This window comes from Lepisma saccharinum, chromosome 30 (assembly GCF_977018435.1).
Source record: "Lepisma saccharinum chromosome 30, izLepSacc3.1, whole genome shotgun sequence".
NCBI lineage: Eukaryota > Metazoa > Arthropoda > Insecta > Zygentoma > Lepismatidae > Lepisma > Lepisma saccharinum.
Genome location: NC_139258.1, coordinates 43,903,255 through 43,929,608, shown reverse-complemented (window position 1 = coordinate 43,929,608; position 26,354 = coordinate 43,903,255). Strand labels below are relative to the sequence as shown.

Genomic DNA, 26,354 nt, shown 5'->3' with positions numbered 1-26,354 from the left:
TCAAACTTACCTTCACATATTGTTTCCAGTATTCCAAACTACTTTCTAATACATCTATAAAATTTGCAAAAATGAAAAAGAAAGAAAAAAGAAAAGAATATCATTCAACATTCGGAACCGTTGCCAACTTCTCTATTAATGGCAGAATATTGACTTTCGGTAGGTAATTGTGGGAGTTTGTGAATGAGCGCTGATTTTCTATGAGCATTATAGGAATATGTATGCATTTTATCCTAAATTTTCCAAATTTTATTTACAGAAAAAAAATATTGAAAAATCGAACAAACACATCAAACATTGGGAAATACAGGAGTTATCCATTGTTGACATAACATTAAAGTGCAAAAGCAACCTTTTGATGTAATTCTTTTATGGCACATTACTGGTAAATCCAGGTTCCTCCCCTCACTAATTCATAATTTATTGAATGGAGATGGAAGTATACAGAATTTCTTTGCATTACCAATACAAGTGTGATTTTCCTCAGTGAAATGTACAGAAAACATACCTCAAAAATGACAAAAATATGCTGTCATACAATGAATTTGCTAAAAAATATGCCTTGGGTTTTTTATGCATTTACATGACAAATTACAGCATCATCATAGCGTTCACAGAAGATAGGAAATTTAATTTGGTGTGGAGAAATAAGCTAGGATAAAAACATGACAAAAATCTGAGGCCTGCAAGGGGAAAAAAATCTGAAAATATACTTACTGATTTCATAAAGGTGCTTTGTCAAAAATGAAAATTGTTACTTCTGGAAGTTTATGACAGCCACACAATCTTCATTGTGTACCTCAACCTATCTACTTACCATTCAAGTTAACATTTCTGGAGGTGTGAATATCCTTAGCTAGTTATATGCAATAGCTTATGGCAAGTTGTGAATATGCTTAACTAGATGGCATCTCCATTGCAGGAAGAACACAGTAATTGCATGACAAATTGTATGCTGTAACTTATTAATGCCTAACAGAACCAAGAAGTTACAGAACTGGAATTGTAAATTTACACAGAGATCCAAGTTGTGGAAATTATGGGAGTGCAATACAGAGGGTTTTTTTTTTTGGAAACTGTGAGCATTGGCACATAATACCAAAGACATGTTTTTCCATTTCATAAATTTTCAGTCAATTATAATGCCTCTAACATGTAAATTTTGCATTCCTAGATGCTATTTAATGATTGGTACAACAACTATAATTCCTCAAAACTATTTATTCAGTGAAGTGTAATTTTCAGTCGTTATAGTACCGAGACAGTGATGTGAAAAGATTTATGAATTATAATGACAATCTTAGTGTAGGATTTCCCTTACTCATTGAGTGGAGTGGAGTTTTAAGTCCACTTTTGTGCACAGATAGGCCAATTGGGACTGGACCTACAGTTTAAATTAGGATCTGAACCACTATGCCTCACCGGTTCTCAAACTTGGAACCCCTTGATTGCAAAGCAAATATGTTACAACTATGCCATCGGGGAAGCACCCCTACCATTTGAAGTAGATGATGTAACAAAAATTATTGTGGATGCCGTATGCAAATGGAAATATAGCATCAAAAGGTAAAAATAATAATAAAAAAAAGTATCTCAAAAGATTGAAAATGAAATCTGGAGTCCCCTTGATGTTGAGGTAATTAAGATTTGACTAATCTATTAATGGGGAGACTGTTCAAAGAAGTCCTCCCATTAACGACTATTGCAATATTGTTGTACGAGAACCAGATGAACCTAACTTAAATTTATGTAATTTTCACGAGTGATTATGTCTGAATATAAAAAAGTCAGTAATTTGAAGATACTTAAATCCTCTTTACCACTAATGAGAAAAGCTGGACATGGGTGAATCTGACTTTCAAACATGGCTTTTTTAGAGTTACGTTCCTCTGGTTCTCACACGGCAACATATTACATGAGGTCGTCTTTATGCACAAAGAAGCTACAGTTTAAAGTGGGATCTGAACCATTAAGTGCATCTGCTGAGTATTGAACATGGAATCCCTTGATTACAAGATGGCAACATGCAACATTTCCAATACACCAATGAAGAGGCTTGAACTGTCAGTGAGCAAATGAGTAAAGTAAACCAATTTCAGATAGAACAGCACTGAAAAATATATTTGCAATGAAACTTTTCTAAATCAAGTGGGAGGTGATTGTGTACATTATAAAACATGTATTCATGAAATCAGATACACACTGATGCAGACCTTTTGTACACAGAAAAGGCATAGTTAAAAAAAAAAAAAACTGACTACATGTGAACTTTGCATGTAATATCAGCTTTTTAAAACTTTAGGAAAACCCTTTTGTGTGTTCTGTTACAGCTCTTGCAATAACAATCTTCTACAACAACACACTACTTTATGGCAAAAGTAACTAAGGCAATGAAGTACAGTAGAGCGTCGATTATCCGAAGTAATTGGGGGACATGGGTGTTCGGAAAACTGGTTTGTTCGGATAATCGAACTGTACATGTTTATTTGCCAAAAAGAAGTACTGTACAGTAAATTTATTCATAGAAACAGGCATCTCTTTAAGTATGTATTACAAAGTAACGTACAAAGGCAACTTTAGTAGGAATATACAGTATGTGGTACAGTTTATTAAACAAAAATATGTACATATTACATACGCATTTTGCATGAACAATACACACAGTACACAAAATTAACGTTTAAAAAAATCCTTTATTTTGGTCTGTCTAAGCAAGCCTACACGCTTACGAGCAGCTAAGTCACGTACTTTTTTCATTACAGATATCTGAAAGTGAGCGAGTACACAGTTCGGTTAAGCGGTCGTTCGGTTGACCGACGTTCGGATAATCGACGCTCTACTGTACATTGATATTTCATAACGACAAACAAGGCTTAAAAACTGTTGCAAAGGGGAAGCTTTAAACAGAATAAAAAAAACCTTTTCATGTTTCATCTTGCATATGAAAATATAAATCTCCTTTCTTTAAAGAAATATATTTTAAGATAACAGCCATCCAAACCATATGAAATGGCTGATGTGCATTTTACTGAAAAATTATCTGAAAATTCTGGCTCAAGCAGATATTTAGTTTTCTGTTGGTTGAGTCCCAATCTTCAAAAAAACTTTCCAGCAGGTAGTAAAAATAAATAAGTGAACCATTTAAAGTATTCAATAATTAAATGAAAGAAGTGAGGAATTGGCACTGCTAACAATATTGAAATAAAGTTCTGGTGTACCATTACAATGTTATATTTCGAAAAGAATGTCACAGAAAACCTATTTCACACAAACTTAATAACATTAAAGCACATCTGAAGATTCACACACACACACATGCAGAGTTGACAGTGGATGGAAAAACTGAATTTTCTTCCATCCCTCCATCTTTGATTTTTGTTGCCATAGGAGGGCGATAGTGAAGCACCATGTTCTTTAAAAGACACCTCCATTTTTGTTTTAGGATGCCAATGGTCCATTACATTAGACAGCTATGCACCTCAGGAGTGTTTTCACCAGCACCATCTATTGGTGTCATGACCCATGGTCCTCTGGATACCCACTGTTACCTGCAAAGATAAAGAAAGGCCTGTCCTGAGTTTCCACTGTAGATAATAAATATCCCAATAACAATTGAAAGTAACTTCACTTAAAAGATTTTAAAGGATCAGCAGGAATTCAAGTATTAACTTATGAGCACTTCTATAATCTATTCCTTTACTTCAAAACATCTAAAGTGCACATATCCGCTGATGGTTCCCCCAGTCTCTTATAAAGAAACTGTATGTTAAATTTGGCAATCCTCTAAAGTGCCACATTTATAGAAATTTTGAGTACTTTTGTTCAAATCGCAATGTCAATGTTTGACTTCTAAAAATACGCAAGTGTTCCACAAAAGCTCTATTTCCATAGCAAATGGAATGTTGAACAAATGAACATGTAATAGCCCCATCTAGTTGCTGCACTTTTTTACACTCTGTGCAGTGCAGGTGTATCCAGTGTCAAGAGTAGTGCAAGGAAATCACGTTCAACCAACTAGACGGAAAGCAGTGTTCCAGTTCAGAAGATTCAACAAATGCCTGTCTGCTGCTTTGAACGGTCATTTGATTAGTTAGCACCCACTACGTGACCATACACCGGTCCGAAATGTAGTGCAGATAATGCACACACCAAATACACTACTTGACTCCAAATCAACAAACTAGACAACTCAGTGTTGCACCGTGCAACCAACTAGACGCTTCAGTGCAGAGAGTCAAAAAGTGCAGTCAACTAGACGGGGCGAATGTGTTATGACTCCTAGGTGTTTTATAAACTTGCCTACAACAAACGAGGTTAGATAAATTTATCATCCTCAATTTACATTCTACAAATTCTATTACATTTCAATAATCTTGTTATTCATATTCAAATTAAACATGTATCATATTTAATCACATGCTCATTGTGTGGCAAACATTATAGATTATGCTAACTGTGAATGTTATGTGAAGGCTTCCATGTAAAGTATTTTCTGGAATAAAAATAGTTATATGATTTTATGAAACATTCACGTAACATTTCTATTAATAAAAATGCTTCCACATAAAATTGTCCCTAGCATGGTCTTGTTGTATACTGGTAGGGTTTTTTCTTATTATTATTATTACTACTTGTATCTAAGAATAAAACGTTTTGATAACATTTGAAGAACTCAGAAATATTTAAGTTTAAAATTTACGGATAATGCACATTTTGTAATAATAAAAAGGTGAGAGAAGAGAATACTAGACTTATTGTAGAATATAGATAATTATGAAGCAACACTGCACATGTATTCATAATACAGTAATGGTAATAAACATAGTACTTCACATCTTTAATAATGCAGTTCATATATGAGATGAGTGCAATTTAAATACTTCATGGAAAAATTATTAACAATAATTATTCCAGACTTAGAACATCTACATACCTAACAGCCAAGTGTTCCTTGTACCTGCCTTATTCTTATATTGACAAAAGTATCTGATGTTGAAATTCCTCATGTGTCCACCCTGGATACCGAGAGTAGTCACAATATTTTCATTTTAATCGGCTATCTGCAAAAGAGGAAAAGTACTGTAACGTTTGCACAAATAATTGGGTTAACAAGTTGAGGTATTGATCATAATAAGATACTGCACAAAGTTAATGATTTTTTTTAAAAAAATATATATATATATATATATATATATATTCATGTTATTCTGAATGAGAAATACCATCCATCTGATGTTACACATTACTCAGTTGTTTACTTCTGATTTATTTGAAAATAGCAACTGTTTTGAAAATCCCACAAATTCAACTTTTACTGTGTTCCAATAAAAAATAATAAAATATTAAAAGAATATCACTCTGGAACTGTTATTGCAATGAGCACCTTTGATTTGGTTTGTCTTAACAATTATAATTGTATTGTTTTGTCCATGCAAATAGGAATACGAGATAAAAAGTGATACAAATTTGTTTGCTAATCCAGAACTATATGGATAGTATTGAAAATAAACTAACATGTTCACTTGCACAATATACCTACCTACATGGCCAGTCAGCCACTCCTTTCAGTATTTATGTTTTATTACATTTTATTGTAGAAGTTGTCTAAAACCCACCACATGATGGATGTCAATAGGTGTTATTATAATGAAACAAAAATAACGTACACTATCTTACCTCCTTTTAACATCCAGCTGCTCTGCTTGTATCAATGGGAACTTCATCCATTGTGAGGAGCAATAACCACCATAGCACTGCACACTTGCTCTATACACTGGCTGATGACCTATAACCATCTGGCTGGTACCTCCATGTTGTGAAAATGAGAGCTTCTAGCACCTATAAAATTATTTCAGAAAAAATAAATATAAATTCTCTTAGAAGGAAACTTCTATGAAACAGTTCCCACTGACTCAAAGATTTTCATGCTTAAAATAAATTCATGCTACCCACTATCAACACATGACATAAGGTAGTTAAACTGAGTGCATTCTGTTGATGGTTTCATATAGAAAGAAATATTTTTCCCTTTTCAATTGATGGTTATGAATACAGTATACCAAGTACCCCCTCCTATGCACACACACACACATATATATACATTACTAATGACATTTTTGTCACAGAAAAGGTTTTCTCTCACCAGTGTCTGGGCAACAGAATGGAGTGCTTTCACTTTTACTGGTGCTTAGGCGTTTAGGTTAGATTTTGTGATTACAATAAAAAAAAGATAATTTTACATTCCCGTCGTGATAAAAAAATAGATTTGGGATAAATTCTAACGTCCGTAACTATGTAAATATACGTTTCCATGCCCCCAAGCTTCTGATATAGTCTTAACAACAGTTAATCTTTCCATGGGGAATTTTCCCTGGAAATTCGAGGGAGTACGTAATTTAGTACACTCGACTTGCAATTAATACAACTTAAAACATAGTGTCAAAATTTCCTTTAAAATCTTTATCATCAGTTCACGTACTGTATAAATCATGCGTACCATTTTTTTCCCCCTATATATAACATATGGTAGTGGTGCCTAATTGAAGTATTTTATAGTACCGTAATTTCATTTACTGGTTGCAACAGGACAATACGTTGCAGAAAATTAATTGTTTTTATTTTGTGCGGCATCGTTATTTTACATTTTGATGTGATGTGGGTGGAATGTTGGCATACATTTCCCAGGTGTATCAAAATACATTTTGGAGTAGTATTTTATTTCGCGATTGCTAAGCTTAAGGAATGTTGCAAAAATATCAGCTCTAATTCTTACAAAGTACGTGGAACAATGTAATTAACAATAAGAAGGAAAATGGCACGAAGTATTTAATTCTTTAGGTACATCGTAGCAACAATTCACAATACATACGTATTTCACTCTCCCCCAGATTTGTTCCAAATTGCCCTTAATGTTCATATGCAATAATATTAATAACATACTAACATGACGTACTTACTCGAAATACGACTGAAACGAAGTGGGCTTGCAATTCTTCTTTCTTCAAAACCATCCTCCGCAACAGCCTTCACCACAGTTCTGAATGACTATGTTTGAAAAAACAAATAAATTCTGTGCAGAATTGTTGACACAAGCTGTTGTGTAATAATTCAGCTCAAACAATGTGATTCCCCCTCCTCTATCAGTAAATATATTGTCGCCAGACGGATTATTGTTAAAAAACAAGGGGTACAAAGTTTTGTGCTCTGTATCGGACATTTTGTCAGGGAAGCAATTTGCACTACATGGAATTGAAAGTGACTTAACAGCAAGTGATATTGTTCATTTCAAGTACGCTCCTCTTGTGTCGGTTGAAGTAGAGAGAAATTTTTCCGTGCACAAGTCTCTCTTGTCCGAAAACCGACAATCATTCACTTTTGAAAATTTGCAAATGATTTTCGTTTTGTATCAGTACTTGAAGTGTAAAATATGAAAAAAGTGAACTTTCTTACTTGTACTGCCATACGCAATGAACATGTGATAGATACTGTAACATTAATTACGTCTGTGAAGTTCTCCACATTTTCCTCAGCCACAAATAGAAGAGAACATGGGCTGCTTTTTCCCTCATAGACTAACAAAATTTATATCCCCTGAAAGTACGTACCTTCTACTTGCATTTTCCGGTGTTACTTTTCCGATTACTATTATATTATTGCGTGGGAAAATGTTTTTCCTGCTACTAAAAGCAATTCATTTCTCCATTTGTTCGCGTCCATATTGCTTACGCGCTCAAGTGTTGTGCGATAAGTGAGACCCTTCGTTTCGCGGCATTTGAGTTGATTTGTTGCTCCGGATTCCACCCACAGACGCACAGTTTCTTTTTATTATTTCAGACGAGGATTGCTTGCAAGGTTAGGTTAGGTCTGTTAGGTTGGGTTCCAATAGCATAAATACAATGAAAAATGTTTTTCCTGCTTCTAAAAGCAATGCATTTCTCCATTCGTTCGCCTCCATATTCTTTGCCCACAGTTTCTTTCATTATTTTGATGCGGAATGCCTACAAGGTTAGGTTAGGCCTGTTAGGTTAGGTTTCATTAGCATAAATACAATGACTAATTATTACTTAGGCTAAGAGAACTAAACCTAGCTACCTAACAACATAGGCATTTTTTGCTTTCACTAGATTTTTGCAGGAATGTGCTTTTTCCTTCATTGCTACGATTTCAATACCATCCAACCTGCTTGACACGTTTTTCTGCTTTTTTTAAAGAAAAAAACTTACTTTTCCCGATTACTAACTACAAAACGTTACCAAAAAAATTTGAACCGCGTTCCTCCTAAGCAGCCCATATACTGCAGTGTTATCCGTATATATTATCTGTCCTAAGATCATATATGATCCCTGATCTGTAAAACAACAGTTAGCTTTATACAACAAAGCAGAGGTGTGCACTAATATCATCTTCGAAACATAGACCAAATCTGATCTCCAGTTGGCCGATCTTCTCGATAAATGTGTATTATTCCTGAGTAAACAAAACATAATTAATGAGACAATTCGATTATAGATGGCGGGGAAAGAACTTCCGGTTTGGGCAATTTTTTAGTTAACAATTATCATTTTTATTGGAAGTATGTATTTATATTAAGAGGCCAACCTAACAGTTTTATACCGGCCTCGGTAGCCGAGCGTGTGTCGACCTCCGTGGCGAAGTGGTTAGCAGAGCGCGCTACAACGCCAGGGGTTCCGGGTTCGAGTCCCGGGTAAGGCATGGGTATTTGTGATTGTCTGTCCTGAAAAAGTCCTGAAATAGAAATGTGAATGAAATGATATGAGTGAATGTGATGGGGGAAGCTTCCGCTTAGGGGGCTTTCCTTTAAATAAAAAAAAAAAGCGTGTTAGGTGGTCGACTAAACTCGCTTTGATCCAGAGGTCTCGTGTTCGAGTCCCGGCGAGGGCATGGGTATGTTTTAATGTCCGCAACAGACATGTGATGGGTTGCAAATAACCCATAAAATAACGAATATTTAACAGTTTTATTTAATTATCTACATAAATGCTAACACAAATCTCAGGAAAATAGTTTTACTTTTTTGTTCTTGCTACAATATTTTACTTTTTAAATTTAATTTTGCAATAATAAAAAAATAGCATGCACACTAAGATATAAAGTGACATACACAACAAAAACATATGAACACGATTTAAAAATAAAGCAAAAGTTGGTCTACGCAGTGGGTTATTTTTTTATGAACTCATTAACGAGGGGTCTCAGGTCCAAATTATCAAGCACAGTTTGATGTATGTGGAGTACAGCCAAACTGTTTAGTCTCTTCTGCCTCATTGTATATCTCGAATATGTCTTTACTCGGCTAATAGTACTGAATGACCTTTCGGCTGTGGCTGTCGTCACTGGCCCAGCCTATCGGCATCCAAATCTTGGCTAAAGAATTCTCGCGTTTGCTGAAAGTTTGTAATGTATCGGTTCACAGCTGAGATGCATTCTTTCTCTACGGCTTTTACTTTTTGTAGTCGTGTAGATTCATGTCCTTGTTTAACACATGATTTTGCTGTGTCACACACGTCAGTGTATATTGATTTATAATACTATTTTGGAGTGTAGAAATTATGATGTTTGGTAGCATCAGGATTTTCAAGTCTCTTAGGGACGTGACGTTGCCGGGGCAATTCTGGCTCATCAACGAGGCTCGGTTTTCCCTCTGTGCATTTCAGCGAGAACTGCTCAAAACACATTCGCTTTTCTTGAAAGATGTCAGTCAAGTATTTTAGTTTTTATTCCACTTCTGTAGCACCAATGCGTGGAGACTGAATCTTACAGTTTACCTCTTCTATTGGACCCATCACATGGCAGTAGAGGGAGAGAAAGAAAAATGTCTTGAAGTGAAGCATTGTCCAGCACATTTTAATGCTGCGTCAGTAGAATCTTCTTCAGAAAGTTTCTCAAGATAATTGAGAAGGTTTTCATAGTTCCTTAAGTTTTGTTGCATACTGGAGGCTCTCAACGTCCACCGACGAGGTCAAAGTGGTCGCAGTCCAGTATGGCCAGCCTTCTCATTCACATCAATAATATTCCTAAATTATTTGCATTGAGGTGTAAGGGGTGACCTTCCACGTAGTACACCCAAATGTCAACCTCACTTACATGTTAGTACACCCTGGACTGAAGACTAACGAGGCTCTGGCGACTGGCCCCATGGCCAGTATAATTTTGTTTGTATTGTCCTGTTGTCCTTATGTGTGCTGAGTGCCCGTTTACAGCCTCAGCTTTTAACAGAAGTCAGAACATTTTAAGATTTTTAATTATGCAACGTTAGAGTTGTTCTTTTTGATGATAAGGGGCTGGCCCCCGTATAATGTGACGGGAGCAAAATAGCCTAAGTGCTGACGCTCCCACAATTTTAAAATCAAATTCAAATTCAAATTATTTGCATTCTTTTAGGGGATTCCCAAACAGTCTTTAACAAGTCGTTGGCTAAATTCATTATGTCTCTGATTAATATATGTATAATAGTGAATAATAATTATATACTTAGTATATAGTAATAAGTCATGTGTTTTGCTGTCTCCGGTCATAGCCACCCCCCCCCCCCCAAAGTTGATGGTTTAGCGGTCTCAGCTCCCCCAAAGTTGATGGTCTAGAACATTTCAATGTGTATTTAAAGTTAAGTTCATGTGGCACAATTCAGAGTAAACTTTACAAGAGAAGAAAAATAATAAATTAGATCCTCTTAAGCAAAATTATTTGGGGGGCTCTGCCCCCACATCATTAACATTGGGGGGCTTGAGCCCCCCTAAGCCCCATGGAGTCGGCGCCTATGGTTTCGTGTTAAGACTTCTGCAGGTTGAAATAAAGCTTACATAAATTATAAACATTGAAATACTTCAATTTCGCAACAGTAAAATGTAGAATTTTCGACATCGTGTAATCAAACACATACCCCTTTAATTTTATCATATGGCTTAGAGAGAGCGTCGTGAGAAATTTTTGTAGAGGGTAAAAGCCAGTAATGAAAGTAGAAATAATAATAATAATTACAACTGTTATAAACGTTATTATACAATAAATAATTACTAAACTAATTATATAAACAAATTCTATTCGAGATTTATTATTATTTTATTTATTAATGCTATTCGATCTACAAGCCGAGTGCATATCCAGCACATCAGTTACAATACTGAAATGCACAGTTATTGTATTTTGTATTTACTTTCGCAAGTGTCGTCCAAGAAAATAATTTAGAAGTTAGTAAAAATTTTACTAATAAAGTTTACATTGATTACATCAAATTAACTTAAAATTATAATGTTTGCAATGGACATTTCCACTTTGACATGAAAAACGTTTTAAATCCATTAATTTTACAGATAATGACACAAACATGAGATGAGCAATATATCTCGGCGATATTTGTTTCGGTTCTCGAGAAACACGCCTGCTTGTATTCGTATTTGAGTTAGGGGTGTAAGGGGTGATCTTCCACGTAGTACACCCAAATGTGAACCTCACTTCCACGTTAGTACACCCTGGACTGAAGACTAACGAGGCTCTGGCGACTGGCCCTATGGCCAGTATAATTTTGTTTGTATTGTCTTGTTCTTTTGTCCTTATGTGTGCTGAGTGTTCTTTGCAGCCTCAGCTTTTAACGAAAGTCAGAACATTTTAATATTTTATGATTTTAGTTCTGCAACGATAGAGTTGTTATGTGTAAAGATAAGGGGCTGGACCCCGTATAGTGTGACGGGTGCAAAATAGCCTTAGTGCTGACGCACCCAAAATTTTAAAATCAAATCAAATCAAATCGTATTTGAGTTGGTGTTTTAAGTCCACTTTATGCACAGTAAGGCTAATCGGGACTGGACCTACAGTTTAAAGTGGGATCGGAACCACTTGTGCCTCCACCGGGTATCGAACCCGGGACCCCTCGATTACGAGGTAATGACACTACCACTGCGCCATGGGAGAGGCCCAAAACACGCCTGCAAACACCGCTGAAATTCACCTCCTACGTCACGGATTTGAAAACGTCCTCTCCACAGCCAGGAGGTCCTCTGACGTCATCACTTAGAAATGCGTGCAGGCGAGGCTTCTGCTCGTCCCGTCAACTTAGCATGAGCCGCGGAAGCGAAAGCAAATTCACTTGTTACTGTGTAAACAAGTATCTTGTAACTTCCAGTGCAAAAATCTGTGCTCCATTTCTTGGAGATGAATTATGCTCTAGCAGTATAGCAGTATTTACTATAATTCAGCCACTCGGTAGAGGGTTTTCCCATTAGGGTGACAGAGCAAAACTTGTAACAGTCAATGGCTGAACACGTGAACAGCCTTGTTCATTGCGAATACATAGGTTGGTTCTGACTGGCAAGAACTTAATGTTATAGGAATGCCTTTTCTGGAATTACAATTATTTTCGTCATAATATTTTCTTCACAAATTTTAAGATAATACTTTTAGAACACACTGGTTTACACGCCAATTTCTGCAATATGAGAGGTGATACGGCATAAAAAGGTACGGTGAGTTTTTAAATTTCCTTCAGTAAATGACAGTTTTCTTCAGTTAATATATATATTCCAAATTTTTGTACTTAGCCTACATTTACGTCGCTTTTCCGTTCACTTTGTTTAACCGCAACGATGAGAACGCATGGTTAATTTATTATGTATCATCTCTAACATCACATTTCTTCCCACTTTTTGCTAATCGCTACAATAAAGATGAATGACTACAAACAGTATTCGAAGTTGGGGTGCAGGAGTTCATGCCCCCCACACACACACTACCACCACCATCAACAAGCATAATCTAAGTATCACCAAACCTGCCACGATACGAGACGAACTTTTTCTACTGTCCCATCTCATTTCGAAAACATTCACTTGTCCCATCTCCTTTTATGAGACGAGACTGAAAATGTCTCGTCTCGTGAGCAACACTAACATTAACAATAGAAGCATCCCCTTAGCTGTCCCCAAAGTCTCGAGCAAACATCCTCCCATTATGACGAGACTAGGTATTGGACCATCCCGTCCAGCAACGCACGGTGACGCAGCATTGTGATTGCTCTCGAGAGATTATACCTTTATTATTTCCAAGTTACAACAAAAAAAAAAATTAACGTCCAAAAATAAAACAAAGGTTGACCAACCGGCAAAAAGGATCAGTCCGGCTAATGAATTTAGCTCACTCCTAGCCCTTACCTTTAATTTATATTCCCGCAGACTTTTAGAAGGAAAAACAAAACATCTAATCTATGCTGATAAATTAAATTCGTAAACTCAACTACGTTCAACTGTTTCACTTAACCGGGGGGGGGGGGGGGGAAGAATATGCTAGTTTTCAGTACACCCCAACCCAGAACTGCAGACTCGATCATAAAACAAAAACTTTTACTGAAATGGAAGTTCGGCTTATTGCCTTGGGAGACCAGAGCTTGATAAACCTTCCCATCCTGAAAGAAATATTATGATTAACATGATATTAATTAAATTACACTAAAGCATGCATGGATACAAATCTTTGATTCGGAGTCAGAAATATTGGTTCGACGATAACTATTTATTTTCACAAGAACGTAAACAAACTTGTATTTGACAATACGTATTCTTCTCATTTACCATGTGCCAAGTACACAATACTACACTTCCTACCAGAATATTACAAAGGTTTCATGTACTGGCATTGTATTCTCAAATAGATATCAAAACTGAATCATACATCAAAAGTTTTTCCGTAAAGACAAACGTCCGAGACCAATAACAATCTTTACGACTGATAATAAATCCTTCAACGGTTATTATTACCTTTTGTTCAACATGGCTGCCTAGGACGCCAATTTACCCGCCGAAACTAAACACCACGATAACACACGAATTATGGCCATAATTTTGACACTCGGATGCTAGCATTAATTTATGTGCGAAAGAACTCTTGTGTAGTTTACGATCCTTCCGGTTCATATAACTGCGATGCAAGAAAAGACGGCAGATTATTACTTACAGGACAGCTGACATCGGGGGAAATTTCCATGACCTTTAACTTCAAATATCCATTCATAGACACCATGGACAGTAACTGCTCAACGGAGTTTTTGAAGAACAGTCCTTCACAAACAATTTAAGGCAAATGGATTCACCTATCAGCTCCAATTAGGTTAGATTTCCATTGAAACTTATCACAATTTCTTTTACATTCACCAAAGCTTCTTCTTTCTCCCGGACCGAGTCCACGAACTGTTCCCTCGAGTCGATTCCTCCTATCTCCATCCCACCCATAGACAAACTATGCTTATGCACCAGGAACGGGTTCGATGACCCGTTCCTCAGACCAGTTCACTTTTATTGCGCCGTCTTCCGGCGTTGACGAAAGTTTCCTTTGTTGCAATGCCAAAACGCAAGTTACTAATTGCGATAACTTTGTAAATGTATATAGGCTAATCTAATTTAAAAAATATTATTTTTTGTTGTATACACAATCCAATCTTATATTTTTATCGCTTATACAAACATTCGTGTTAATTTTGACTTAGAGTACATTGATGCCATCTATTGACAACTCTTTGTATTAATCTTCAGTTCAAGTTAAATTTAACACTCAAATGCCATCTATCGGCAATTTCGGCACAATCTGCCTAATTTACTTTACAATTGTCACAGTTATGACAGATATTGTCATACCATGTAACAATTTCCAGTTCAATGAAATGTCACTCACAAGGAAACAGTCATGCCCAGGTCGAGAGTCAAACCTGGAACATGCGACTTCCTCAGATAAATCATGAATTATGTGTATAATAATTACAACGCCAGTTCATTCCTGGTAATTCTGAATCTGCAGTTTGGTTTGCATATATAAGCAGGATAATATTCAGTTTTCGAGGGCTGTACCGTCGAAACGAGGAGTCAAAAAATAATAATAATAATAAAAAAATATTAAGAAAGTTTTTTTGTATTTATAATGATAAGACTCTGCATACGTTGTTAATTCTATATTTTTCTAGACTTGAGACGAGAACGAGAATTGCCCTCCCAAACCGAGACGGATGTTTATAAATTGAGATGAGACTGTCAATGAGACATTTACAAATAAACACGAGACAGACATTTACAACTCTCAACGAGAACGAGACCAAGGCTGCCATGTCTCGTCTCGATAGGATCCTTAGTGGTGAAGTTATGAACAAACCAATTAATGCGTTCGGGGTAACGAGATGAGGCGGCTTTTTTCGCAGTTCAAAATTCAAAATATATCGTACCATTTCAGTATGGGATATTGTTATGCACATGGGCGTATATAAAGTTCGCTTGGGGGGGGGGGTACGGATGGATCAACTTTTGTTATGATTAGGGTTGCTTTATTTCGTAAGTGAAAATCCAGGACACCGCTAGCCGGAAGCTTGTTGGGGAGCAGGGGGTGCTGGACCCGACAAAGTTGTGTGTATGTAGTCACGAAGTCACACTAGTATTGATACTTTTCTGTTCATCTTGTGTGACTGCGTTTTTAAAAACCAAATATCTTTAAGATGACTGAGGTGGGGGGGGGAATAACTGATTTGACAGTCTCAATGCAGTTTCTTATCGCAGAAATTCCGAAACTATCAGGAAATTGCAGACATTTGGTCTGCAGTCCCACCTGTGGAATTACGTAATTTAATTCCTATCCGTATCCCGTCTTACGTCTCTAATTTCAGAGAATAAAATAAGTCCGAAGAATTTTTTATGAACAAGCGGATGAAGAGGTAACTCTGGCAATTTTACTGAACTAAAGGGGGGTGGACCCGTTGAACCCCCCCTTAAATACGCCCTTGGTTATACACATTATTTCCTTGTAATAATTATACATAAACTAAGTATTAATATGTACTGTGCAACTGATGTAATCTTCTCAGTGTATTTTCTCTTAATTGCCCAAGAATATTTGATCATAATTTGTGCAACAGAAATGAAATAAACTGAAATTGCTTTATGGAAAAGAAAGTAAAATAGGCTTTATAAATAAAGTGAAGAATGTGAAAATTCTTATTTTGCACTACATAGGTTACGGTAAATTTCGATAAATATAAATTTAAAAAATATATATTTTTGAAAGTTTGGTCAGCAACCAATTTTACAAGCAATATTTTTCGCAAGACTTGAGAACACGCACGAAGCAGAACCCTTTCATTTATCTTCCACGTGAGCAGCAGGGATATTTCATGGAAGAATGATCATTACAAAGCATAGCTTTCCTTTCCACTATCGCTCCTTCTTCCATTATTTAAATCTGTACAGATTTGTAAAACTGCTGCACATGTTCGCTCACAGCGGGCTAGCCGCAGTAAACTGGACGCTCAAAGCAGACGACAAACGAGCTCTCTCTAAGGCATGACGTATTAACATGGCGGCGGCGTGTTTTCAGCGCAACGCTAACCTCGCAACTTTGGAAGTCTCGTTTCTGCCTTAAACTGGACGCAGAGAAACGCGAGAACTTGCAGGGGTAATTTTTCCAGGGTGTAGTTTTTAAAATTGTTGTAAAAAAATTGAGTGGAAATGTCCATTCTGAATGATTACAAACAGTTCCAATTTTTAAATATCGTAGTCAAAACACGTAAATTAATGAAAAAGGTAAAGTGCTCCCCTGTGCTTAGCACCACGCCATGAAGGCGTATAGGGGGTGTGGGGGTAACGCCCCACACTTTCTTGATCCGGTCGTGAGTGGGGGTGATGTGATCAGCATCACGCCCCTGACCGCCTTTACCCCCCAAGGTTTCCCCCAGGTACCCAATATTATTCGACGCTGGGTGGGCGCCGGGGCCGCTTCCATCGTTAGAAAAGTTCCCGGATTCGAACCCGGGACCTTTAGCATGGTAGTCAGACTCGTTACCGACTGAGCCACCGCGTAAATTAATTATTCATTTGATTTACTCCAGTGATGTAGTGTCGACTATAGAGTCTATTTCCTTGTGTTTGTGTCCAGTCTTTTCGCTTTACTGCCTGAATCCACTGATTTTTCCGTATCGGATTTGTCCGAAAACTATGCATAAATACCCGAGAAAGAATATTTGTTCCCAATCTCGTGCTCAAACCAACAGTCCTGCAAGGATTGTCGCCTTCTCTGTGAGACATTGCCCTCACACCTTTGAAATCCATGTTATTTTTTCAAAAACGGAAGTAGCATCCCCGCGTGCGCCGAACACGAACGAAAATTTAAACATCCGGTGAATAGCCCCCATAAAACAGAGGACCATGTTTACTAGACAAGTGGAAACGTAGGATATCACGTGAAAGAATGAGTATGCTATTAATAATAACTAGGGGTGTGCGGGACAGAATTTTTTCGGTCGGGACGGGGAAAAAGAATCGCAATTTCCAGACAAAGTCGGAAAATTTCGAGTTCTACACCCCACTTTCACTTTAAGTGATTGTTTTTGTATTTCTGGTACAAAAACTTACCATTTCCAATACGTTAGACAGATTTACAATACAGAAAACGGGGTCTTTTTAAAATGACTATTCGGTATTTCCCGACTCGTCAGGATCCCGATAAGTTGGGAAGTCATTTCCCGAAGTCAGAATCCCGCACACTAATAACTATAGAAAAAAAGTACAGTCGCTCAGAATTATTATGTATTATTCTTTACCGGATTAACAACAATGAAGCACTTACATTGTAGAAATTGCAAGTGACGTAAACAAGTGCTATGCAAATTTTGAGGCTTTTATTTTATTTTCTGCTATTGACGATCGTCTTTTCGAAAATCTTAGTTTTACAGCACTATCATCTATCATATTCAGACATAATTTCTGAGGTTAAGATGAAATTAAACTTGCAATTCAATGTAATAGCAGCACGTTCAGCATGAAATTTCTCATGTATTAATGCAAGAACAAATGCCCAACAAAAGCACACACAGGGGTGCTGCCACCTACAACATCTTTCTTTGACCAGACCCATTGCTTCCGCATTTATGAAATAAAAGAAAGCTTACGATTTCCGAGAAGTTTCCGGCACTTACAATGCAGAAAACATAAAACGTTATCAACTTTTAAAGCATTTATATACCATAAAGTGAAGTAAAGTGTTCCCCTGTGCATAGCACCACGCCATGAAGGTGTATAGGGGGTGTGGGGTTAACGCCCCACACTTTCTTGATCCGGTCGTGAGTGGGGGTGATGTGATCAGCATCGCGCCCCTGGCCGCCTTTACCCCCCAGGGTTTCGAACCCGGGACCTTTAGCATGGTAGTCAGACGCGTTACCGACTGAGCCACCGCGGCCATACCATATACCATATTATAGCAAAAATGTTATTTGAAATGCTTCGCAAGACTAATTCACTATCTTTTTTCCCTTTCTTTTTCTCTTTGTTTCTGGCCATTAAGCCGACTTTTAAAGATCTGATCTGGCTACACTGGTATGGTTCAAATAGTTGGCTACAGCGCTGTAAGTCGACCTATCCATAATCTTCCTTGCGCGTAATGTGTGAGTTGCTCACAGAACAAAACGGAACAAAGAAACTTACCACGTGGAAATTGAAAGTTTATATTAAGTGATCAGATTTTTTAATTTCATCTAGTTTTTACTAACTCCTGTATACGTGTCTCAGGTCACACTCAGAAACGAAATTTACCGTAAGTACATCCATAACGATCATAAATTTAGATTTTGTGGTAGATTAGCATTTCTAGGGAATTGAATTTAACTGTGTAAAGTGCAACGAGTGAGTGGCACATTGTGTGCTGCAACAACATAGCGTGGTAGTGCACATTGCGCGAAATCATGCTCGCCTGCATATTTTCCGTCAAACATATTAGATCCTGGGTAACGGTTTCGAATGTTGAATGATTTTTTTTTGAAAGTTTCAAAAAGTGAAGGAAGAGGTATTGTAGAATTGTTGAAACTATTTTTATGTTAAATCTTGGTGAAAGTAATGTTTCCCTTGACCGTCTGAACCCCCTTGAGAAAGTGAATTATTTGCATGCTTTATGAAGATTTTGTTGTATATGAACCTTTTTAGTTATTTTTAGCTCACGGCAGTATGTTATTGTGAAGTAAAGTACGTCTGTTACTTTAGCGCGAAATCTTCACGCGGGTGAATATAACACGTTACACAACAGCAGCTATAATTTTGAGTAGGTATGTTAGGATTTCTAGGTTTGGTACTGATACAGTGCTAAAATTAAGGAAATAAACGAGTGAGAGGTGTTCGGGCTATATTGCATATTTACCCTCATACTTTTTCGACGTGTTCTTTCGCTATTTTAATGTGCATACAAACTGTTTTTACTACAAAAAGCGGCGGAAATACTCCGAAATTGCAGGTTTTTTTTACTACGTGCCCCATACTTTGGGATCAAATATCTCCGTTATTTGTGTTTCCTAAGGCTGCAACCATTTTTATATTACGTAAAACATTGGCATCTGCAAATTTCTCGATAGTTTTTTAGGCCCATTATTTGTAAAAAAAATTTTGGTATCAGTAGATATAGTGAAAACACATTTAACTTGTTTATTTCCGAATTATTTACATTTGTACTTACCTTATATGCATAGCGGGACATTTTTCAACTTGGGATTATATATATATTTTTTTCACTGAAAGAATCAATATGGCGGGCAAATCTTGACTCACGTTTTCTATCGTCAGCTGATGTGCAGTGTTTCCAAACTTATGAACTGAAAAATGCCTCATAAACTATTCACAAAAGGTTTTTAAGTGAAAATTGATCCACAAACCATTCACGGAAGGTTAGGTTAGGCAAACATAGAAAAAAAAACTCTCACATGTCATCTGGTAAAACTACCACATGGTTGCTACGCTAACAGGGAGTTACACATTTGAATGCACGGAACATTTGATTCACGTAGTTGACGGTAATGGTGGCACGAGCTATCAAGCAACGGAGATACATGAATGTCGAAAATGACATTATTTACCGGCCGAATAAGTTGCACGAATGGAAAAAGCTATTCCCAGCTTCCAAAAGTCCACAGGAACTCAATTCCGTAAGTACTTTCCCCGTCATTTCTCCTGTAAATTTGAAGAAATGTGTTTTCACTATATCTGTTACCAAAATTTTCTTCCTTCTACTAAAAGCAATGCATTTCTCCATTCGTTCGCTTCCATATTGTTTACGCACAGTTGCTGTCATTTGTTTCGGGGTCTTCTTCTCCGCACAAGAGTTTTGCTACCTTGTGTTCTGACGTCAGGCGAGGAATGCCTACGAGTTTGTTAGGCCTGTTAGGTTCCGTTAGAATAAATACAGGGAAAAAAAATATTCTTTGGGCTAAGAACTAAGCCAAGCTAGCCTAAAATAAAAATGCTTTTTCCCGTGTTGTCAGAACATAAGGTTGCTCAAGTGTTGTACGATAAGTGAGACCATTCGTTTCACTGAATTCGAGTTGATTTGTCACTCCGGATTCCACCCACACACAGACAGTTTTTCATTATTTCAGAGGAGGAATGCTTACAAGGTTAGGTTGGGTTCCAATAGCATAAATACAATGAAAAATGTTTTTCAGACTACTAAAAGCAATGCATTACTCTATTCATTTGCATCCATATTGTTTATGCACTGTTACTTTCATTATTTCAATGAGCAATACCTACAAGGTTAGCTTAGGTTTCATTAGCATAAATACAATGACAAATTATTATTCAGGTTAAGAGGCATTTTTTGCTTTCACTAGATTTGTGCAGGAATGTGCACCACCATGGCACTTTCCTTTCAAGAGCGCCCAACCTGGATACGTATATATAGTTTTTTCGAAGAAAAAAGATTTTCCGCATCTTCAAACTTCCCGATTACTAACTACAAAACATTACCAAAAAATTATGAACCACGTTCCTCCTAAGCAGCCCATATTCTGTAGTCTTACCCTTATGAGTCTTGGGAAAAGATGAAAAAAAAATTGGTGTCAGGATAAACATACTCAGGGTTGCTACGCGACTGGAAAACCTGGAAAACAGGGAAAAGTCAGGGAATTTGGTTGGTCAGGGAATTTTGCATATTTTCTGGAATTTACGTGCATTTTGGAGTTGCAGGAGAACCAGTTACAAAATGAACGAACGGTTCATTTCCACTTCCGAATTCGGTTCTTGTGATTCCAGTCCCCCCAAAAGATTCAGTTCAGAAACTTGTTCCTCTCGTCAGTATGACTTCTAGTCTGTTATGTACAAAATTATGGTTCCTTCGCATTTCAATTCTATATTTATTCACTCTCTGATCTAGGTTCTTGGATCCGTTCATTTTGCGACTCGTTATTGTGAGCCTGTTCAAGACCGGAATTTGGAGAGGCGTGAGATTTTTTCTTAGAGAACAAGCTACTCAAGACGAAACCTACGGACCAGCCATCCTCAGAATTTCTTGCTGAAAAAATGTTGCTTTAGCTTTGTGTGAGGTGAGGAAATTTCCTTTCTTCAAGAACACACCCGTTCGGAACCCGTTCTCTTTTGATACGTGAAGCGGACCAGGTTGGTGTTCGGACAGTTCATTGGTTTTGGATCTGCAATAAAGCTTGAAGAGCAGAATTTCATGTAACTGGCTGTGGTTGACGTCACACTGGACGCGTGTGGACGCCGAGTAAAAACAAAGGGCTCACTACTTCGCTCCCCCGTAAAACCCATCCTGTGAATTTGAGTCCTTCGTTTGCGACCCGTTCAGAAGCAACCTGATCAACTAGTTCATTTGCTCGTCGTAGTTTTTACATTGCAGAGATGTGTTACACCCGAGAAATTAGTGATTTTGTGCAGTATCAGTGAAGTCATTGTTCGAATATGCACGTGTTTTGTGCATGTAGAACAAATTTATTTTGTAAAACTGGTGCGAAATAGAGGAATTAAACGTACGCTGGTCACACATCGTTGTTAGGTTAGGAATGTTGGTTTCATGCCGATAGTAATTTTACGTATTGTTTGTGTGTAGAATGAAATTATGCTGAAAAGTGGTGAAAATGAGCCCAAGTTCCTTTTGTTTTATTACGATTTCATCATGCTACAAATTCAACTTTTATATGGTTCGATTTCGATTTATGTCTGTTAACACATACTGAAGAGTTTTAGCGATTACTTAAGATTTTGTCAATATATGCTTTTGTGGTTAGGTTAGGAATGTCAGGTTTGGTTGTCTTAGAATTAAAATGAAGACCCTGAATGCACTCTACTAAGGTTCCGATTTATTTCTACATTAATTCCCACTAGTTTACGATACTTACTGTCGCTTGTCAACCGGAGAATACCTTGTCCGTGGGAAGCATGTGTGATTGAGTAAGGTCATTTTGAAGTTTTTTTTTCAACATAAATAACTTTTTCGAATCCAAATAGTGCTCATTATTTTAAGGAAGGTTCAAATTTCTTGTCACAACGATTGCCAAAATTCTATGATTATTAGTCTTCCTGCTAGGAAAATTTGAAAAAAAAAATCATAAAACATTCGGAACTGTTACCTTTTAAAAGACAGATTTCGATGTTTTCCGTAATATAAAATTGGTTCCAGCATGTGGAAAACTCAAATAATGGAGATATTTGAGTCCAAAGTATGGCCCGCGTATATATTTTTTTAGGTGTATGGTTGGTCACCGGCCCCATTCAAGTTCTGAATTTCCGTAATATGTACTATTTTCAATAAATTAAAAAATATAATCATTAAACTTATTGCATATTTTCTAAAGGTACATGACCTAATTTTCTGTTGTTTCTCATTTGTATTGATATAGGCTAATTGAGGTTGTATACAGGTTACATTGTAAAGCTTTGATATATGCCACACTTTTTTATTGTTTTTTTACACCACCTTAATTGTAATGACTTAGTGAAAATGGGGAAGTACAATAGTTATTTATTTTTTCATTGAATAGCATTATATTAATCACTTGGTAAATTTAGCTAATAACTGTGTATATTCATATTCATAATAATTAACGTGCCTGCATATTTAATTGAAAAACATGAGGTTCAAAAGCAAAAATCATGACAACAAACATGTCTGGAAAAATTTTATTTCTGGTCTGGAAAACCTGGAAAAGTCAGGGAATTTCATAATCAAAATATCGTAGCTACCCTGATACTAGTACTACTACTAATAATAATATTATTATAACATTATTATTATTGATTTGTTTTATTTTACTTCGCTTCTTGTGCCACGTTTGGCTAATTTGCGAAGATGGAGATGAGTGATATGATGAAATTGATGAATGGACTGTCGCAAACATCCATGTCCAAGCTGGGATTCGAACCCGCTGGGACCAACATTGTTGTTGTTATTATGGTAAAAATTTACTATCCTTCGGACACCTCTAATTTTTTCGTTTCGTCAATTTTTGACATTCGTACTTACGTATCTGCTTCGCGGAACATTCCTGAAGGTGTATCAACGTTGTTTTGATGAAATTAATTGTAATTTTTCACATTACCAGTACGTCTTTCTGATAGGCCTTTTCGCTTGCCTGAGACAAACTAATCTAACCATGCGCCAATGGTTCATGGGGATTGCTACCATGGCCCCACCTCTGCTATGCTCCGGCTACCCACCTTTATCTATCGAGTCCCTTTTAAAGGCATGTTAGAAATTGGCCGGAGTCACCTGCCCCCAACACTATTTCTCATTGTTTTCCGCATTGTCACATGAAGATACCAAAAATGAAGACTAAAATTAAACCTAAGAAGGTAACTTACCTCTTTTTACCAAGGCCATGCACTGAATTGTGGGTCGAATTTAAATTTGTAAGTAAAATGAACTCCTACGTTGAAAGTCCTTGTTGTCCTTTTCCACAGAATACCACCATCCACTCCCTTCCCATCATAAAAATAAGAAGTCTCAAATTATCCCATCCCACAAGCCATTTAGAAAAAAAACTCCCCTTTACGACCTGCAGTTGCCAAAAAAGAAATAATTATTTCCAATTTCTGAAGTCTCATAAATTAAATGCAATGTCTGAAATGTCCAATCTGCCAATATATCACACAAATAACATATCTCAATCGCAAATGTTCCCATTGCATAAGTCAATCATAAGAAGGAAAGGAAAAAATCAAACGTGCGCCTGTGACGACTTAATTTTCGTAGCATGTACATCTCATAAATTAACTTCCGCACTATTTGCAAACACTGTTTGTTATGAGGAACTAAATATTTTCATGAAAATATTTGAAATGTGCCTGAAATCGAGGGCGTAGAAAGGGCTACCAGAGCACCAGTTTGTTCACCAAATATTGAATTGAAGACTTGGTAGGCAGTTTCCAGATCCCAAACTATGCAATAAATTGTTGCTAACATGCCTTTATGGATGCAGTTTTCCAGTACGTGCAAACATGCTGTTCCATTGAGTACAGACTCATAACTGGACTGCTTTGTTACTCTACTATAATCACAAACCACTTTCAGGTGTGTCACAGCAGCAGGGCCAAGAACTCAGACTGAAAGCACACATCTGGGGATTGGCATTCAAGGGCAGAATCAACAAGAGAGACTTTTATAAGGGAAAATCAGGGGCATAGAGCAAGTGAAACACAAGACGCTGAGTGGGTGTGAGCTGCTTTAACGGATGGAAAAATTCTTGTACTCCCCCTTCCAGGGTGCCTGACCCTGTGGCTGAGTGGTTAGCACATTGCGCTGCAATGCCAAGGGTCCCGGGTTCGAATCCCGGTCTGGCTTGGTTGTTTGTGAATGTCCATTAATCAATTTCAACATTTCATTACTCATACCAATCTTTGCAAATTAGCCAAGAGGCACAAAACGTGAAGTAAAATAAACTAAATCAATCAATCAATCCCCCTCCAGGGTGTGAACCCGGATATCTCGCATGGTAGTAAAGATGTCCTAATTGCTGAGCTACTGCGGCTCTTTACCAATACATAGCGATATAGGAAAATGAAGTAGATAATTACGGGTTGAATCTACCGGGACATATTTTTACATGTATATTTATTCCTATGATTTTTTTCATATTGATGTGATATTTGATTCTATACACTAGAGCGTGGGAGACCCAAACAAATATCAGCGATCGAAAGTGGTCTCATGCAGTACTCTAGTAAAAAAAAAAAGAAAAAAAAAGAGTTTTTGTATGAAGTAAGAACAAACATGGATAAGAGACAGCTGTGGTGTTGCTTGAAAAAGTTGTCAATGTGTATCGATGGCCTGTCTCTGTGGGTATTTACTGATTGATAAAGGAACGATAAATTTTTAAGTTTTACAGACAATTTATGGGGTTAATTGTGGCTTACTCATAAAGTGTGTACTGACAACATTGGTCATGTCAGGGGACAGTATCAGGTGTGCCCGACATCTGGTTATGTTATTCAGTCAGTGTCCAGATGAAAGAAAAGATTTGAAATTTATCGGAAATACAGTTTGTCATTCAATATGCCATATTTAACCACAGAGACAGACCATCGATTTACATTGAAAACTTTTTGCAAGCGACTCCATAGCTGTATTTTATCCATGTTTGGTTTCCCCTTCGTACATAAACTTTTTTTGCACCTTAGTAACTTTTCCCCCGTACTGAACGTTCACGAACAGCACAATTTTCTAGTTTAATGTTTGAAAAGTATCTACATAGACAAAGTTAATACCCAGTTGAAGATTCATGTCTCTATAAGTATTTGCACAAAACTTATGTAAGTCCAAAGTCTTGACTTTCCAGAAATCCTGTAGAATAAAATTGCAAATATGTGTCTTCTTTTATTTACACCATGTACAATTATTTAGCAGATTGCTAAATGACATTAGGAACCTCTAAACTCTTAACTAACACTGCAAGTTAAATGGGTTAGTCGCAATTGGTAAGGAGCCAATTTTTTTTTTTTAAAAAAAAACAACTTTTTATAAAAAGAACTGCCATTCTAAGAAGCTTTTTTTTCTATTTTAGGGTGGATACAAACAGTTTGTACTAACAAAAAGCGGCGAATATACTCTGAAATTGCAGGTTTTATCTATGTGGGCCATTCTTTGGGATCAAATATCTCCGTTATTTGTGCTTTTGTAAAGCTGGAACCACTTTTACATTACGTAAAACATTGAAGTCTGTTGATTAAAAGAAAATTCAACGTAATTCTCGAGGGGGTACAATGGGTAAACTGTATTTCTAAAAGATAAACAAGATTCGTTTTATTTGATAGACTTACATAAATGTTATGAAACATACATAATACCTTGTGATATTGATCCACACCCAATTTTTCAATTAGAAACCAGTTAGGTGCAAACTTGAATTTTACAGTTTGAAATTTTTGAATTTGGAATACATGAAGGACGAACCTTTGCAGGGCTAGGATGTATATTCAGTATGATTATTCTAATCATAGCATTTTGTTGTTCATCTTTATCTGTCCATACCTGGTGGAGACATGTAGAAGTTGTGATTCCACTTTTAAACTCTAGGTCCAGACCCTATTTTCTTTTTTAAACTT

At 36.8% G+C, this 26,354-nt stretch overlaps 1 protein-coding gene and 1 long non-coding RNA gene across 6 annotated transcripts in view; one reads left to right on the top strand and one right to left on the bottom strand.

Moving 5' to 3' along the window:
• The window catches only part of LOC145981815 (uncharacterized), a 239,341-nt gene that overhangs the window by 77,489 nt on the left and 135,498 nt on the right, over nucleotides 1-26,354 (top strand). For 2 of the 5 annotated variants that reach the window (XM_083115246.1, XM_083115250.1), the window contains exon 1: nucleotides 18,392-18,570. The exons of 2 other annotated variants lie outside the window; for them this stretch is intronic. The gene's annotated coding sequence lies outside the window, so the exon portion shown is untranslated. Of the gene's footprint in view, nucleotides 1-18,391; nucleotides 18,571-18,755; nucleotides 18,820-26,354 lie in introns of those variants that run through there. One more of the 5 variants, XM_083115249.1, reaches the window with a different exon arrangement.
• Nucleotides 3,257-7,017, bottom strand: LOC145981854 (uncharacterized). The gene is made up of 4 exons (XR_014440992.1): nucleotides 6,957-7,017; nucleotides 5,677-5,838; nucleotides 4,934-5,060; nucleotides 3,257-3,548 (listed from the first exon to the last, which is right to left on the bottom strand). It is a non-coding gene; the product is annotated as an uncharacterized LOC145981854 (long non-coding RNA).